At 43.8% G+C, this 16,388-nt stretch overlaps 1 protein-coding gene across 4 annotated transcripts in view; it reads right to left on the bottom strand.

The window, feature by feature from the left end:
* Positions 1-16,388, bottom strand: part of SMPD3 (sphingomyelin phosphodiesterase 3) — a 976,655-nt gene that overhangs the window by 445,371 nt on the left and 514,896 nt on the right. The window lies entirely within an intron of this gene.

The raw sequence follows: 16,388 nt of genomic DNA, 5'->3' as shown, positions 1-16,388 counted from the left end.
CGTAGGGCGACATGGGCATCCATCAGGAGGTGCGGCTAGCACTGCTGTGTTTTGTGGGTGTATCTGAGGTGTAGAAAGAGATAAAGCGGGTTGGACGCCAGCTTGTTTTCTACACTGTGTTGTTGTCGCGGACCCCTAGACGGCCCTGCCTTTTGGGTTGGAATAGTGGATGATGATTGGCTAGGTGCAAGGCATAATCTACCTGTTTGTGTGGGGTTTTTTGGCAATTAATTTGTGGACTGCAAAACAGAAAGATTGTTCCGAGGGGTCTCTTGTGACAGTAGCACTTCAACTGAGGCTCTTAGATCTATAACTAGGGATTTTAAGTCCCTCACCTCCGCTGTTAGGAGGTTTGCGGTTGACATAAGAAGCAAGGTCCTACTACCTAAGCCTGATTCCCCCTCAGGTTGAGTGCCAATTGGGACTTCCGCTAACCCGTGTGCTACCAAGTTGTTATGAGGGACCGATTCATCTGCCAGGGCCGCAAACCGATTGGTGCACACTACAACAGTAGGCTCCAAGTGGCTCGGCCCATGTTGGTCCAAGGGCTGGGGTAGTCTCTGAGAGGGCAGACTGATATCGGGGCAAGGCTGTCTATTGCTCGGGCCAGGCAACTTACGAAACATCTCGGGTATGTGTATGTGTACAGACTGAGAGGATTCAGCAGGTTCATCTGTCTGCAATGTATTCTTTGTGAATCATTTAACAAACTTTCGCAATTGTTGACTACGTTTTCTATGCGGTCCATAACATCAGTTTTAGAGCTCTTCTTGTTATTTTTCTTAACTTTCTTAGCTTCTCCCGGACCATGCGTTGAGTTTGCTCCTGGCCCCCCCACCCCCTCCATGGCTTTCCTCTTGCCCCTGGAAGCGCGACCCAAAAAGCGATGTAGCAATTGCAAAGTTCTTCAATAGTTTATGAAGGACAGTACCTTTAGGAGCGGTCACGGTTTGGTGATGTGTACAGTGTAGTCCAACCGAAAGCTGGTAGCAGGCGTAAGGGGGTGGCCCTGCCCTGGCTCTTCCTGGCTGTGGCAGGCTTGGACGGGCCCGCCCTTTGCCCAGGCTTAGCCTGGCGACAGCCGCCGCGTCCCGGGTTGCGGGAGTATGCAGGCGGGTAAATAGCCTCCGCAGGTAAGGTGGAGGGGCTGCCGGTGTGCTCCGCGGCCCCCGCTGGAATCCTGGGCCTTGAAGTCCCCACTGCTGGACACAGAAGCACAAAGTTGCTGGTGCAGCGTCTCCCGCAAAGCGGGAGACGCGAGAAGTTGAAATAGCCCCCGCAGGTAAGGGGGAGGGGCTGCCGATGTGCTCCCGGCCCCCGCTGGAATCCTGGGCCCTGAAGTCCCCACTGCTGGACACAGAAGCACAAAGTTGCTGGCCCAGTGCCTCCCCAATAATTACAATAGAACGATTGTAAATCTCAAAATGCTCAGAAGAACAAATGATGCACTGCTCACACTTGACCTGAGATAGTGCCTCAAAAGCCTATTTGTTTTGCTCCAAGGTCTGTCTTACATGGTCTGGGAGAAGAAGACATTGTTTAACCCCTTCGCTGCTCATGACGAGCTCAGCTCGTCATGCAGTACACTGGTCGTGTGCTTATGACGAGCTGAGCTCGTCATGAACAATTGGAAATCAGAGAATGCTGCGCCGCGGGGGAAAACCTTTGGCAGCCAAGGTGTTAATAAGAACCTATCCGTCCCCATGTATGCATTTACTTGAAGACTTAGGAGAACGCATTCTGGAGGGCAGGCAGAACGGTTGGTTGCAGAACAGACAAGTTAGAAGCATCCCAAGTGGAATGTCTGCAGTAATCAATGATTGTGGCCGCCAGAGCTCGATCAGGCCTATCTGCACCTTAAGTAGGTATGTGAGGCATCGGGAGGTAAGTGAGTGGAGGGGCAGCTCTGGCGTATTCCAACTGTATTATCTGCTGCCACTGAGGCTAGATGAGACTAGATAACATGGATGCCTCATCGGATGGTTGAGATCATGGAGATAGAAGGAGAGCCCTCAAGCAGTAGCATTAAGAGAAGGCGCGCTGTCGCATGCGTACTCACTTGTAATAAGCTGTAACAAAAAAGTCGTTTTTATATTACAAGTGTGTTCCGAAGTTAGAAAGTACCTGCAAAGCGGTAGTCAGGTGAGTGACTCCTCAACCAAAATAAATTGAAGCAACAAGATACACAGTTGCAACACCGTGCACTGGTGTCATGTGTTACCTAGAACATGATGACCAAGACAAAAACCAGAAAGTATACATTGCTAGCAAGATGTTTGCATTATACAGCATAGCACAATCCTAGCTTAGGCATTTTGGGTAGCATGTGGTATTTCACTGACCTCTATCTGGTCAAGACGGAGTCTGCACATTTTAATTAGGGCTCCCAGTTTTGTGTTTTTTAATGATTTGTACAAATAAATACAGATATAACATCATTTATTGTCCTGTCTGTATTTATTTTTAAATATGGATAAATACAGAAAAGAGATTTTCGGTTGGAAGATTCTCACTGTTTTCGATCATAAGTCTTAGGTCACTAATTGTGAAGAATCACAGGTAGAAGAGCTAAAAAGTTTAAAATAATTCCTAATGCAGGTGTTCAACAATGCAAATGTTTTCAAATGACGTTATTGTTCTATAAATGACTAAAACCCACTGGATCTTCAAACATGATTAAGCATTTGTCAGTTCATTAAAAGTGGAAATAAACCCATTGCAGCTTCATGCTTTACACTAAGCAGAAAATAAATATGGATGAATACAGATAAAATGCCCAAACAATAAATATGGACAGAATCACACATAAATGTCCAAAAAGTAAATACAGTAAAATCGGGAGACCTAATTATAGTGTAGTTTTGAACTTAAAGAAATTTCTGAAGCTTAAAACTAATGTAATGGAAATTATGCAACTCAAAATTCCTCCCATTCTCTAGTCGATGTGTGCATTGTTAATGTTGGCCAGCACAACTTAAAGGAAAGGACAACCACCAGAGAGTTCACAGTGCACTATGATAGGTAGGTGTGTTTAATCAGGTATTTTCATTGAATTCTGGAGCTGTACTCCTGGTTTTATAAAGGGAAAAGTAAAACTGCAAGAGCTAAATTACAATAAAAAAAGACATGCCTGGGTGAACTTCCCACACTAGACAAATTAAGACGCCTGCTGCCACCGGTTAACATTTATTGAACAATGGATATTGGTATGTCAACCACACAAACCCACCTGAGGTGCCATGGGGAGCATACGGCAACAAGGGAAAATAACTTGTTGGTTGGGGGAAGGGAGGGCATGGTTTAAGTTTGTGTACATAAGTAAGTGAGGGAAGGAAAGGCAAGTTGAGCTGTGCTGATCCAAATTAATGGTCGATTAATGTATGCTTGAAGATAGGACCTTGCTTCACTTCTGAATTAAAAGAATTAGGTTGAATGCTGTTTGTGTAAAGGGATATTGTTCCAAGTTCTCAGTACTAAGAGGGGGAAGGTGTTTTTTCACTTCTTAATGAAGACCCAACTATATGTTGGTTCTATGTATTACGATAGTTTATCGGTCTAGCAGTATACTCTGCTGCAGTGATTATGTTTACAATTCAACAAGTCGGACTAGACAACAGCAAAAGATCCCTATTAAAGTCAATCTACACTAGTTTAAACTCCTCATAGATAAGTGTCATAGTATAGCAAGCACACAAGAACACAACCTTTTGTATGCAGAGTGAAAGAGCATTACTGCACTACAAGTTCACCTGATATGGTTTGCGTTTTCATTTAAAGATCAAAATTATCTCTATTTTAGCATGCGTCAGGGAATCAGCTTCTAACAAGATTGTTACGATCTAGTACAAGTAGCTAAATGGATTGATGCATAAAGAGAATTTGCAACCTTTCTTTGGCCGGACACATAGCAGCCACCTAACAGAAAAAGATGTGTCTTCTGAAGTGCTATTGGCTATTCCTCAGAGAGGAGTTGTTACTATTTTGGTATACCTAAATAGTTTGAAAAATATAAATAATCTCGTGACAGAATGATTGCTTTACTGTCTACCTTGGGTGCAAGAATATTGATTTGAGCCAGCATCAGAGGCTCTGTATATGGGTTCTTGTGCAGTAAATGCCAAGTGCAGAGGATAAATCACTTATTACGAGAATTGAACTTTCCGCCCTAGTTGATAGCCTCTGTGCTTATTCCATGGACTGCAAGGCCATATCTGTACCGACCGAACCTTGTAATTACCAAGGCAGAATTTCAGATTCTCTAGAAACACAATGCCTAAAACCAGCAACAGTGCAATGTGTAAATTATTTTTGTGTCACTCACTCTTTCTATCAATCCCATACACTGATTTACGATTTTTATGTATGAATGAATACAAATCACCCATTCACTCTAAACTACTCCACTATCTAGACACTGAACACTGTTATATACAAACATTTCTAATGTATTCAAGATAAATAAACACTTTCATATTCAAAGTTAAAAATATACTATATTCATCATTATATCACAATAAAAACATCTTGAAACCCATATATATATATATATATATATATATATATATATATATATATATATATATATATATATATATATATATATCCATAAGGATATCACCAGTACATCCCAATATTCTATAGAATACATTTGTTTAGTATGAAGACAAAAAATCTCTGATTTTAAAAAACCACAAGGTTAACAGTCATCAAATCTCTTGAACATTACAAATTTATATCACAAGTTGTCGACACAGCGTTTCAGTGGATATAACTTTATTCACCCCACCTTCCTTAGGACATGATAATTTAAAACAATTTAAAACAAAGGTTTTTCTAAAAAATAAAAATAATATGCAAAGATACATTACAATAAGCACATTTACATAAACAGGTCCAGTGTTACAAGAGCTTTTAGCTAGTTCTATATATAAGTTCATTAAGAAAGGTCGTCAATTCCTTTTTCATTCACTTTTCTTGTGTAAAAAACCTTCCTTTAATTAAGTCTCTCCAATTACTTACTTTTTATCATTGCCTAAGGCCCAAGCGTTTTTATAAAATGTATATTTCGTTACTTAAGACCTACTGGTTTCTTTCATCCCCTTTTTTTGGTTTTCAAATCGCTCAGAATGGATATTGTGGTATTATTCTCTGCAGAGAAATATACCCTTGTTTAATGACTAGTTTAATGAGTCTAAGTACATTGAAAAAACACATTGCAACAGGTAGACTTACTCAATAACTAATCCTTTTTTTTTCAATATCTGAGAATTTTATAGCACTCCCAGTTGTCTTATATATGTATGTATGTATATAAAGGCCGCTTGTACGGCTGGAACGCGTTATGGCAGAAGACTAAACAAAGAAGAATTGCTGCTCGAAATTATTGGTCTGCACTCGCTCTTACCCGAAGGAAAAGGGTGGTGTGGCAAGGTGAGCTGATATATATATATATATATATATATATATATATATATATATATATATATATATATATATTATACATCTGGTAGCCCACTGCTCTTCATGGTCTTGTATGTAGTTCCCTTATAGTCTTACCTTGATATATCAATGTTATATTCATTACACATGTCTTTCTATTATGTTACTTTTCACTTGGAGGGACCTCTCTGTCCCCATCCAGATGATTTCTTTACCAAAACACTATGGGGCTCCTGTTTTCCATATTCCCTCACGGTCTGTTGGAATCTCAAGGACAAAGACAATATCACTCCACCTTCTTCCATTTGGAAGCCACATCATAATATATATCTTATTTATATTTCATTGCAAAAACCTAATTATCTCCTCCTGTTCTCTATTAGAATGTATTTATCCAAATATTGGATACTGACAGGGAATTGCTTTTTAAAATACGGGCTGTTTTTTAACATAGATCAAAACTCGTATTCGTTTTTTGTTCTATATTCTGCTCAATATTGTGGTGGCTGCACTTAAGGCGATGGGCCGTGTCGTAGCCTATGCTTTTTTACCTTAAGGAATGTTGCACAACAGCTTGTGCTGTTGTGGAACATGTAAAAAAAAATTGTGAAAGCTAATAGTTCTTGCATAGGCAAAACCTAGTGGTTTTACCAATGCTTGTTTTATTTACAAACGATTTCTCAAGAACAGCACAAGCACTGTGCAGATGAAACCTATAAAGCATGGTTTAGTTAAAGCTGCTGCTGAGGGGAGCGGCGCAGGAAAAGGGGGGAACACAGGCTCTACGGGGAGAGAGGAGCAAAAGGGGGTTTAAGAGGATGTTTAACAGTACGAAAAGCAGAAAGTAGGAAACCCTCACTGTGAGGAAAAGATGGGTATAGTAAGTAGAGCAGAGAGTGCTTTTTAATTCACTTAGTACTGATTTCAAACCGTAAGAACCAGAAAGCCTGCTGCGTCTCGCTGGGCCATGGGACACACTCTGTCAGCACCAGAGAAGTTGGAGGAAAGGTGGCTTGGAGGGGTGAGAGCGCAAAGACATTCACTGCAAAATAGGTTTTGCTGTCAGGGAACAGGGAAGTGGGGTGGCTTCCATGCAAAGAATGGGCAAAAAAATCAAAACAAATTACAAAAAGAATTGGTATTGATGTGAAATGGCTCGAAACTGTGCATGTTTTGACGAGCTAAAGAGGGAGAAGCAGGAGCACAGCTATTCCATTGGGGCAGCAGGGGCTCCTGGGGTCCAGAGCACTGGCCAGCCTACTAAACCCTATTGTTGTATATTATCATTCAAACAACGCCCGGGAGGCCATTTTTTTCCTTGCACTAGGGCCAAAGACAACCTGGCTAGGCTACTGGGTGAAGGTCTCCACTTTTATATTAGATGGGCATGTACTCTTACTTGTTATCAGGTAGAGGATATTGCCCCTAAGCCTTTTCACTTTCACAAGACTGTGCATGAAAGGCTTTAAAAAGTGTACATTTTTTTCGTTATTTCACGTGCTAGATAGAACATTGGTATGACTTTTTGACGCTATGAGCAACAGTTGCTACTACTGCCCAATTTACTAAGCCGAGCCCAGTGGCGTAGCAAGGAGGGGGTGGTCCACACCAGGCAGCACACATTTTGGGGCGGCGGCCTCCCCCCACTTTTAACTGCGGGCTTTGCAGGGCTGCAAACGCAGGAATTGCCAGCACCCTCCCCCAGCTCTTGCATGCGGCTACGGGCGGCACAAGGTCTAACTATGCCACTTGCCGAGCCCTAATGAGGGTAAAATGAGGCTCATAGTGCCTGGAATCTGTGACCTGCGACTAGTCGGTCATTGCAGTGTTCTTAAAGGATCGCAGGCCACTGCAGCCTTGCATTTATTTAATTGATCTTTTATAAAGACATCCCTGGAGGAAATTCGGGCTGACAACTTGCAAATGGTTTCCGCTGGATCCAGCTGTGGCATTTCTGTGTGTGCTGGTCAACTTCAACAGACATCACCACGAAAATAGAAACAAATTGCAATATACAACAAATGTAATTCCTTCGCAGCAGTCCAGCGCATACTCCAAACATAGTAAACCAGCAACTGGGTCCAATGGAATCCATTTTGCAACTGGTCGACTGACGTTTCCACCAACAAAATTCACCTAAGAATTGAACATTTGAGCATCAGATTTTTTGTGTTGGTTCCATTCCAAGGCGTTTGAAGACAGCGCTGAGTGCCAGCCCTCCACTCCAGTAGAAGGCACCATTGTGGGTAACCTGAATGTCTCCGTGCATGAGTGCCCTCTTTTCTGTTCAGATATGTGTTGTTTCATTGCACCCTGAATCGGACCACAGGCTAGCGCTATATGAATCAACTAATTCCATGAACACTAGGCGCGATGTGGCAGTGCATTAACACACTGACTTGCTGCTCTTGTTTAGTTGGTCCGACGCAATTGGTCTTGAAATATACTGTACCCATTTAGATTTTTTTTCACGATTGACTGGACTTTAAAACACTTCTAGTCTTTTAATATCTGAGTTTTGTGTAGTTAGAATACAAATAGGTCCAAATTGTCCAAGACCATCTTTATATTTCTGTAAAACCTGTTTTAGGCTTACCCTCCCTCTTTTCCACCCAGAACCGCCAATGGCAGCGCGCTGATACGGCCGTGTCTATATATATATATATATATATATATATATATATATATATATATATATATATATCTGCACTCACTCTCTCTGTGGGCGCTCCAGGAGGTGCATTAACCCAAAAGCCATTAAAACTTTGCAATAGCCACAGTACACCACTGTGATTGCACTGCTATTGAATGTCTAGTGACAGGTGTCACAAATTTGTTTTTGTAAACTATGAACTTCCTTCACCCAGAGTCTGCGAACTGGTGTGCTTCAGAGCTTACCTTTAGCATTAAAGTGCTTCTAGATGTCTAGGAACTGAGAAGCAGTGAGCTCGACCAGGCACAGGTATGGGGCTGTGATTTTTGCTTCGGGCCATGGCAGCGGTAGTTGTCCAGTTCAGAAATAAATCTACATTATGAGAGAAGGACAGACTTGGAGAACCAAGCCCAAAATCAACTAGTGTGGGGAATAGTTACAGGCTGTGGAAAAGAAGAGTAAGACCTAGTGAGGAGAGGTGTTGGTGGATAAAAAGATTAGCAGGAACTAGTGAGAAAAGGGGTGGGGGCAAGAAAAGGTGACAGAGACTAGTGAAGACTAGTGAAGAGGGGAGGTCTTAGGTATAAATGACCAGTTAGCGGAGAGTGGAAAGGGGATGAAACGGAGCACAAGACTGACAGAAGAATAGAAGAACAGGGGCTAGTTTTGAAGAGTGATCATACTGCTGAAAAGATCAGCAGAGACTACTGAGGGGAGAGTAGATAGAGGAGGAAAATATGAGCAAACAGAGACTAGTGAGGGGAGAATTGATAGAGGAGGAACATATGAGCAATCAGAGACTTGTGAGGGGAGCGTAGACTAGCTGGTGAAAGCAGAGCACAAACTAATGAGGGGAGTTGGGATCAGATAGGTAAAAAGGAGAACACAGACTAATTTGGAAACAGAGTTTGGACTGATGGAAATGAGAGCAGCATGCAAGAACTGGTGAGGGAGATGGGATAAACTGATGAATTAGAGAGCACATACTAATGAGGTAGAGAGGGCAGATGGATGAAGAGGAAAGGAAGGATGACTGACAAATAGAGAACAAAAACTGACAATTGGAGAGAGGCACAATGATGAGTAGAGTCTGACTAGTGAGGGGGAAGAATGTAGGAAGCAGAGTGGCAGTGGGGAGAGACGGGTAAAATGGAGAGCAAATTTAATGAAAGTGAGAGGGCAGACTGATGAAGAGGAGAGAATGGGTGAGTGAAGGGGCCGCAGACTGGGGTAGGCCAAAACGCAATATAGAGATTGAAGAAGGTGGGGGTGGAACAAAACTCAATGGCGAGCGAGAGGAGGGCCGGGCTGAAGGAAAGAGAATGCAGACACATACACTCTCAGTGCACATGCACAAGTAAATAAAAAAAGTACCTGTTGGTCAGTGAAAGGACACTAGCCACAGGAAGCAGTACTTGGTCCATGCTCCGCAGCATGGACGAAGAATCCAATGTGCAGTAGGAAGCCGAGGTCAGGAGCAGCTGCTGACCAATAGGAAGCAAGGAAACCAGAGTGATTTGGGAGCCAATCAATTGTAAGTAAAAGTAAGTAATGGGCAGGTGCTAAGCCCCTTTTAATATATATATTTTTTATTTCCAAGACATTTTTCAGGCACAGCTCAAGCACTGTGCAGGCAAAACATAAAAAAGCCTATTGTCACTTTGAAGACTTACATATAAAGGCTGCAAGCTTTAACATGTTGGTTCAGTCATTTACAGAGTTATTTTCGGTGTCTTGTTGTCAGTAACTCACAGATCTGCCACTCCTAAGAGCTATTCATTCATAATTCTTGAAAAGAGAGCTCAAATGAATACAGTAGAGTGATGAATTATCGATTTAACTGAACCATCCACAGACGCAGTGTTTATTTTTAACCTCCATGTATTTCTCTGTAACAAAAGGGAAGGAAATCTGTATATATCTATATATGTTATAGTTAGATGAAAATGTCAGTTACAATGTAGCATTTAAACTGTAAAATCCACTGAAATTCATCTGTTGTAGTTAACTTAAGAAAATACAACTTATGGCCGTCATGCACAGTGTTATTATAAATGCTGTTATTTCAGATATTATCAGTGATGTTATTAATGATTTCGTAGAACATGTCATGAGAAATGTAATATGTGAGGTCATAAGCAGTGCACGGATAGTTATAGTTACTTCCGTTAACTTTGAATGGTGAATTGCAGTGGTTTTTAAATTTTAAAATGTTACTTTTTATCTGACAGTTTCACCTAAATATGACATTACTTTAATCTTAGTTTTTTTCAGTAAATTTAAAGGATATTTTTGATGTAATGTAAGAGATTATACCATATCCAACTATAACATCACTGTATCCTTTGTATTTTTAAGTGAATTTCTGCGGGTTACTTGCTTTTTTAATGTAGACTAACTTTATAAAGGGCTGTGGTTTTCAGGAAGGCAGACCATCACTGGCATTGTCAAAGGGTCAGAACACCAAAATATAAAAGGTAGGCTTATTGGCTTTATCAGGGCAATAGCACATCAGTATATATGAAGCAGACCTATTGCCTTTGACAAAAGGCCACTGTAATAATTTAACAATAACTATATTCAAATGTATTCCTTAGACATACACACATTGAATGGCTCAGTAATAATTATCACAAATATATTTCAAATAAAGATTTTTTATACATAACAACCATAACATGTGTTTGAGTCTTTGTTTAACACACTTCAGGCCTTAAAATGGAGCCATAAAACCTAACCCAAGGGGTTCCCGCACTCCAGTTGAACAGCATACAGCTCCAGACCGGTGTGCCTTAAAAAGGATGGCAAGCTTTCCTGGGGTCATGAATTCCATGAACCCAGAGACCTACAGTGTTTTTATAGATTGTCGATGGTGCCCCTACCCCTCCTTGGGGCACCATTACATGGACAATGCTCTAAACCAAGCCCACACATGACATTATGGGACCACAACAATTTTTCATTTTTGTTTTATTCTGGGTGCCCAGGTCCCACCTGGGGCCTCCCAGAGCCAATTTAATTTTTTATTTTTTGCAGCTGTGTCAGCTGGGCTGGAGTTTCAGCTTGAGGTGGCCTTTGAGTGCCAGCGAAAATGCTCTTTCTAAACAAGGAAGTAATGTTTATATAATAAACGTTATCCATGTTGCCCCAGTCAGGCAGCTATTGTTTATTCTTTTGTGATAGCTCTGTTGTTAAATGGACAATAAAAAGTAACATTTTGCCACCACAATCCACTACAGTTGAAGCTGGCATGGGGGATGAGTAGGCCTACAATCCCCACACATGGAGGAGGATGCCTGACTCTAACATGGCAGCCATGCGAGCCACAATCCTTAGGAAGCAGCGGATGAGGGATCTCAGAATACACAGGTGCTGAACCTCGGCATGGCCTCCACACAAACGGACTAAACAACTAGGCGCCTACCTACTACCCCTCACTCTCGAAGCCCTTACACCACCAACCCCCTTCTCGCCCCACTGGTCTGCAGCCAATAGAGAAGCCCCTTCAACCACAACTGACTCCATGGACTGGCTCACCGAGTTTTTTCACCAGTGAGGCGAGGCGTGCTCCCCCACCATCTTCCCCAGCACAGCTCTGCCGTCATGACATAAACTTTGTGAGCTTCTTCCGACCGTTGAGACCTAGCTAGCTGACTGATGCCCGGTGGAGCTACCTGTAAGCTAAAGAGGAGATGGGTTGTGGACTTTCCCCCACAGCTGTCACCTACCCAGCCGGACTTTGGGCAGCCTTTCCTTCGTCTCTACGTCGTATCTCCACCCCTACCCCTTTAACCTACCCTCCTATGCTCCATTTATATCCCCTTCCTATGCTCTTTTTATGTTTTAGCTGGGACCTTGCTATTTGTCCAATGCCCGGTGGAGCTACTCGATAGCCAAAGAAGAGATGGGCCGTGGACTTCCCCCTAGGCCATCACTTACTCAGCCGGACTTGGGGCAGACTTTCCCTCTTCTCGCCATCGTATCTCCCCCTCAACCTACCCTTTTAACCACATTTATCTAATTTTGTATACCCTTTAAATGTTTTACCAGTAATTTGATGTAACCTGTTTCCTGATGTAATTTTTGTAACTGTTAGACCTGACATCATTGGCCTGAGTCTCTCCTCCATTTTTTTCTGTTTGCCTCCTCTGTTTACGATGTTTTTGCTGGTATATCGCTTTGGGCACTGTGCCACTGCTGATCAGTGCCACAGTGCAAGTGCTTCTTATGTAAAATTACTGTATTCATTGAATTCCATGTTTGGCTTATTTGGTTTACTGTCAGTCCCTAGTCTAGTGCACCAGGAGTGCCAGGGCTTGTAAATACAAATGCTGCTCATGGGCTTGCAGCACATGTTGTGCCACCCACAAGAGCGGCCTCGTAAAAGTATGTCTAAAGGTCTGCCATTGCTAGACCTACGTGCAGTCTGGTACTGTCACGCAGACTGCGCAAGTACACCTACTTGCCAGTCCCTAAACCTTCCCTTAACTTCATGTTAGTCACCCCGATGGTAGGCCCACGGGCAGGGTGCGTTGTAAGCATAAGGTAGGACAAGCCTGACTAGGTTGGCATGTCCTAATAGTGAATTACAGCCATATTTGTTTTTCACTACTTCAAGGTTACATGCTCTCCATTAGTTAGAATGGGCTGCCAGGATTATTAATGCTATAATCCTAGCTGGCTCGGGAGCATGGTGCAATGTCGAGTTTGGTATCCCTGAACTCTGGGTTTAATAACGCATCCGTTTGTGTGGATGGTTTTTAGACTCTGGGTTTGAAAATAGCACTTTTAGAAAGTGGCTATTTTCTTGTCTAACTATTTCTGGTTTCTGCTGGTTTGGTGTGTGTGTGACAGGGGCTGGGTGGCTCCAGAGTTCTGAATGAGTCAGTGTGGGGTGAGTGGTGCATTTGCATTGAGAGTAGGGGGAGAGTAGTTCCTGATAGCCTGCCCTGCCTGATACAATGCTGGCTCCACCTCCTGCCGGGCGACTGATAGCTCTGCTCCTGCCAGTGACAATACTGGCTCCACCTCCTGCTGGGCGTATGAGAACCCAGCCCTGCACAGTGAATAGGCCAGGTGCCTCTGCCTGGCTACACCCACAACAAACCCAGGATGAGGGGAATTCCCCTGCATGGACAAAGGGATCAAAGCCAAAAAGGGGTATAAGAGATGGACCCCTGAACCAAGACTTTAGATCACTTCTGACAAGGAACCCTGAACCAAGGACAAGAAGCCTGCTGATCCAAGGACTTGCCTACCCCTTCTGCCAGAGTGCTGTTTGCTGGGGGGAATCCTGCAGTTGCTTCTTTATTTTTGCCAAGGAACCAGGAGAGAGGAACTGTGTGTGTACTCTCAAACTTTGCTAAAGAAAATCTCCAAGGGTTGGAAGAGTGCCAGCCTCCTGTTGAAGTCACATGGCTAAAGGACTTCATTTATTTGCTAAAAGTGCTTGTTGCTGGAACCTGAAAATCCAGCACCTCTGAAAGAACCCAGCAATCTCGACGCCGATGGACGCCGCCGAATCCAGCTCGATTCAGAAAAGGGGGTGGTGATGGACAGAGTATCTGAATTAAGCAGAACACTCCTACCCAGTCAAGAGATCAGGGCTTGATCCATCACCGTTTTTTAGCTCACTGCACCATCCCAGCTCAGAACCTGGCTACATGCAAATTAGTCTGTCCCTGGCCCAGTGCATCATGGGAACAGGGCAGACCAAACTACCAAGCCAATTCTTTTACTGGAAAGGAAACAAGCTTCCGGGGACCGGTTTCTGGCATTACAGCCGTCTTCGGCCCGGCTTGCTTGAATCCTGATGGTGCAGTGAGCAAGGGACTCATGTCTGAGCATACCCTTCCACGCTTATGGTGGACAAAACGATTCAGAAAAGGGGGTGGTGATGGACAGAGTATCTGAATTAAGCAGAACACTCCTACCCAGTCAACAGATCAGGGCTTGATCCAACACCGTTTTTTAGCTCACTGCACCATCCCAGCTCAGAACCTGGCTACATGCAAATTAGTCTGTCCCTAGCCCAGTGCATCATGGGAACAGGGCAGACCACACTACCAAGCCAATTCTTTTACTGGAAAGGAAACAAGCTTCCGGGGACCGGTTTCTGGCATTACAGACGTCTTCGGCCCGGCTTGCTTGAATCCTGATGGTGCAGTGAGCAGTGGGACTCATGTCTGAGCATACCCTTCCACGCTTATGGTGGACAAAACGATTCAGAAAAGGGGGTGGTGATGGACAGAGTATCTGAATTAAGCAGAACACTCCTACCCAGTCAACAGATCAGGGCTTGATCCATCACCGTTTTTTAGCTCACTGCACCATCCCAGCTCAGAACCTGACTACATGCAAATTAGTCTGTCCCTGGCCCAGTGCATCATGGAAACAGGGCAGACCAAACTACCAAGCCAATTCTTTTACTGGAAAGGAAACAAGCTTCCGGGGACCGGTTTCTGGCATTACAGCCGTCTTCGGCCCGGCTTGCTTGAATCCTGATGGTGCAGTGAGCAAGGGACTCATGTCTGAGCATACCCTTCCACGCTTATGGTGGACAAAACGATTCAGAAAAGGGGGTGGTGATGGACATTGTGAGTAACGGCTCCAGTGTCCCGCTTCCTCGACGCCGGCCGCCGGGCCCGATCGATGCCAGTAGCGACGCCAGTGAGTAGTGAGTTCGGCTCCAGCTTCAAGTGACCCCGTGTCTGCACCGCCGCTGATCGCATCGACTCCGAGCCCTCTCGACGCCGTGAGCGCTGCTCACTCTTGCAACATCATCATCGACGACGACGACGTATCCTGCTTCGCCTCGGGAGCGCTGCTCCTGCCTGACATCTGTCGACGCCGCTGCAGGTCGCCCCGACTCTGAGGCCCGATCGACGCCGAAGACGCGACGCCGGACATCTCGACGCCGCTGATCATCGTGTGCTTCGCTTTTCCAAGGTACTGTGTTGTGGGAGTCCGTGTGACTCCGGGCTCGACGTGTCGCTCCTCGCGGCCGACACCGAACCTATGGATTAACTTTGCCTCGACGTCGTGTGACACCCGTGTGGGTTACATTGTTGCCAAGAACTGTGATTTAGAGAAGAAGAGTTGCTTTTGTTACTAAAGACTTTTGTGCTAAGAAGAAACTACACTTGAACTATTATTTTTCCTTCCAAGAGTATTTATTAAGATTGTGGTATATTTTTGTCGTTATTTGGTCTTGTGCTAAGCCTTATATCAAAATCCTTATTTTTATTATACCACTGTGTCGTGTCCATTTGTAGTGTATTCACTTTATTACTGTATGTGGTCATAAATACTTAACACACTGCCTCTGAGATAAGCCGGTCTGCTTTGCCAAGCTACCAAGGGGGTGAGCAGGGGTTATCTAAGTGTGTGATCCCCTTACCCTGACTAGAGGAGGTGAGTCCCTATTTGTCAGAAGTGTATACCTCTGCCAACTAGAGACAGCCAAGTCTAACAGTAACCTTGTGGAACCACATGTAAAGCGCTCCGATACCTCCGGGTCTAGCCAGTGCTATATAAAACTCTTTAAATAAATACACCTGGCGATTACAGCTTGAGGCAATCAGGGACATACCGTTGCGAGCAATGCGATCTCAACACATAGACACGTATTTTCAGGACAATGATGGGACAGCAACAAATACTGGAATTGAGTGGGACACATTCAAAATAGTGCTGCAAGGTCACATGATCAAAGCTGTATTTGGCACGAAACTGGTCGTCTACAGGGAACTGACACAATTGGAAAGCGAAATGCACAAATTGGAGCGGGAAAAGCAGGGTGATCCCACAAAAATAGCACGGCTGGCGGATGCTACATTGAAGTATAAGGATACCCTGGGCCGACTAGAACCCATAAACCTTAAGGAGTACCTAGTCAATCGCTACACAGAAGGAGATAAAGCGGGTATAAATAACTGGCCTGGCTCCTACGCATTGATACACCCAGAGACCCAATCTTAGCTATTAAAGATGACTGGGGGAAATATACTCTGCACATAAGTAGAGATAAATAAGGCTTTCTACACATATTACTCTATACTGTACAGCGCACCACAGGCTATAAATGTAGCAGAATTACACTCCTTCCTAGACAAAATGAAACTACCACAGGTCATACCAGACGTGAACTTAGACCTGGAATCTCCTGTCACAGTAGTTGAAATAGTAGAATCCATCCAGCAATTGGCAAAAGGCAACTCACCAGGGACTGGTGGCTGGCCCTTGAAGATTCCTGGATAGAGGTTACCCAGAACAAACCATTAAGGAAGCAAAAAAT

Source organism: Lissotriton vulgaris, chromosome 12 (assembly GCF_964263255.1).
Source record: "Lissotriton vulgaris chromosome 12, aLisVul1.2, whole genome shotgun sequence".
In the NCBI taxonomy this organism is placed as follows: Eukaryota; Metazoa; Chordata; class Amphibia; order Caudata; family Salamandridae; genus Lissotriton; species Lissotriton vulgaris.
The sequence above is the reverse complement of the archived record's forward strand: the minus strand, read 5'-3'. Positions and strand labels throughout refer to the sequence as shown.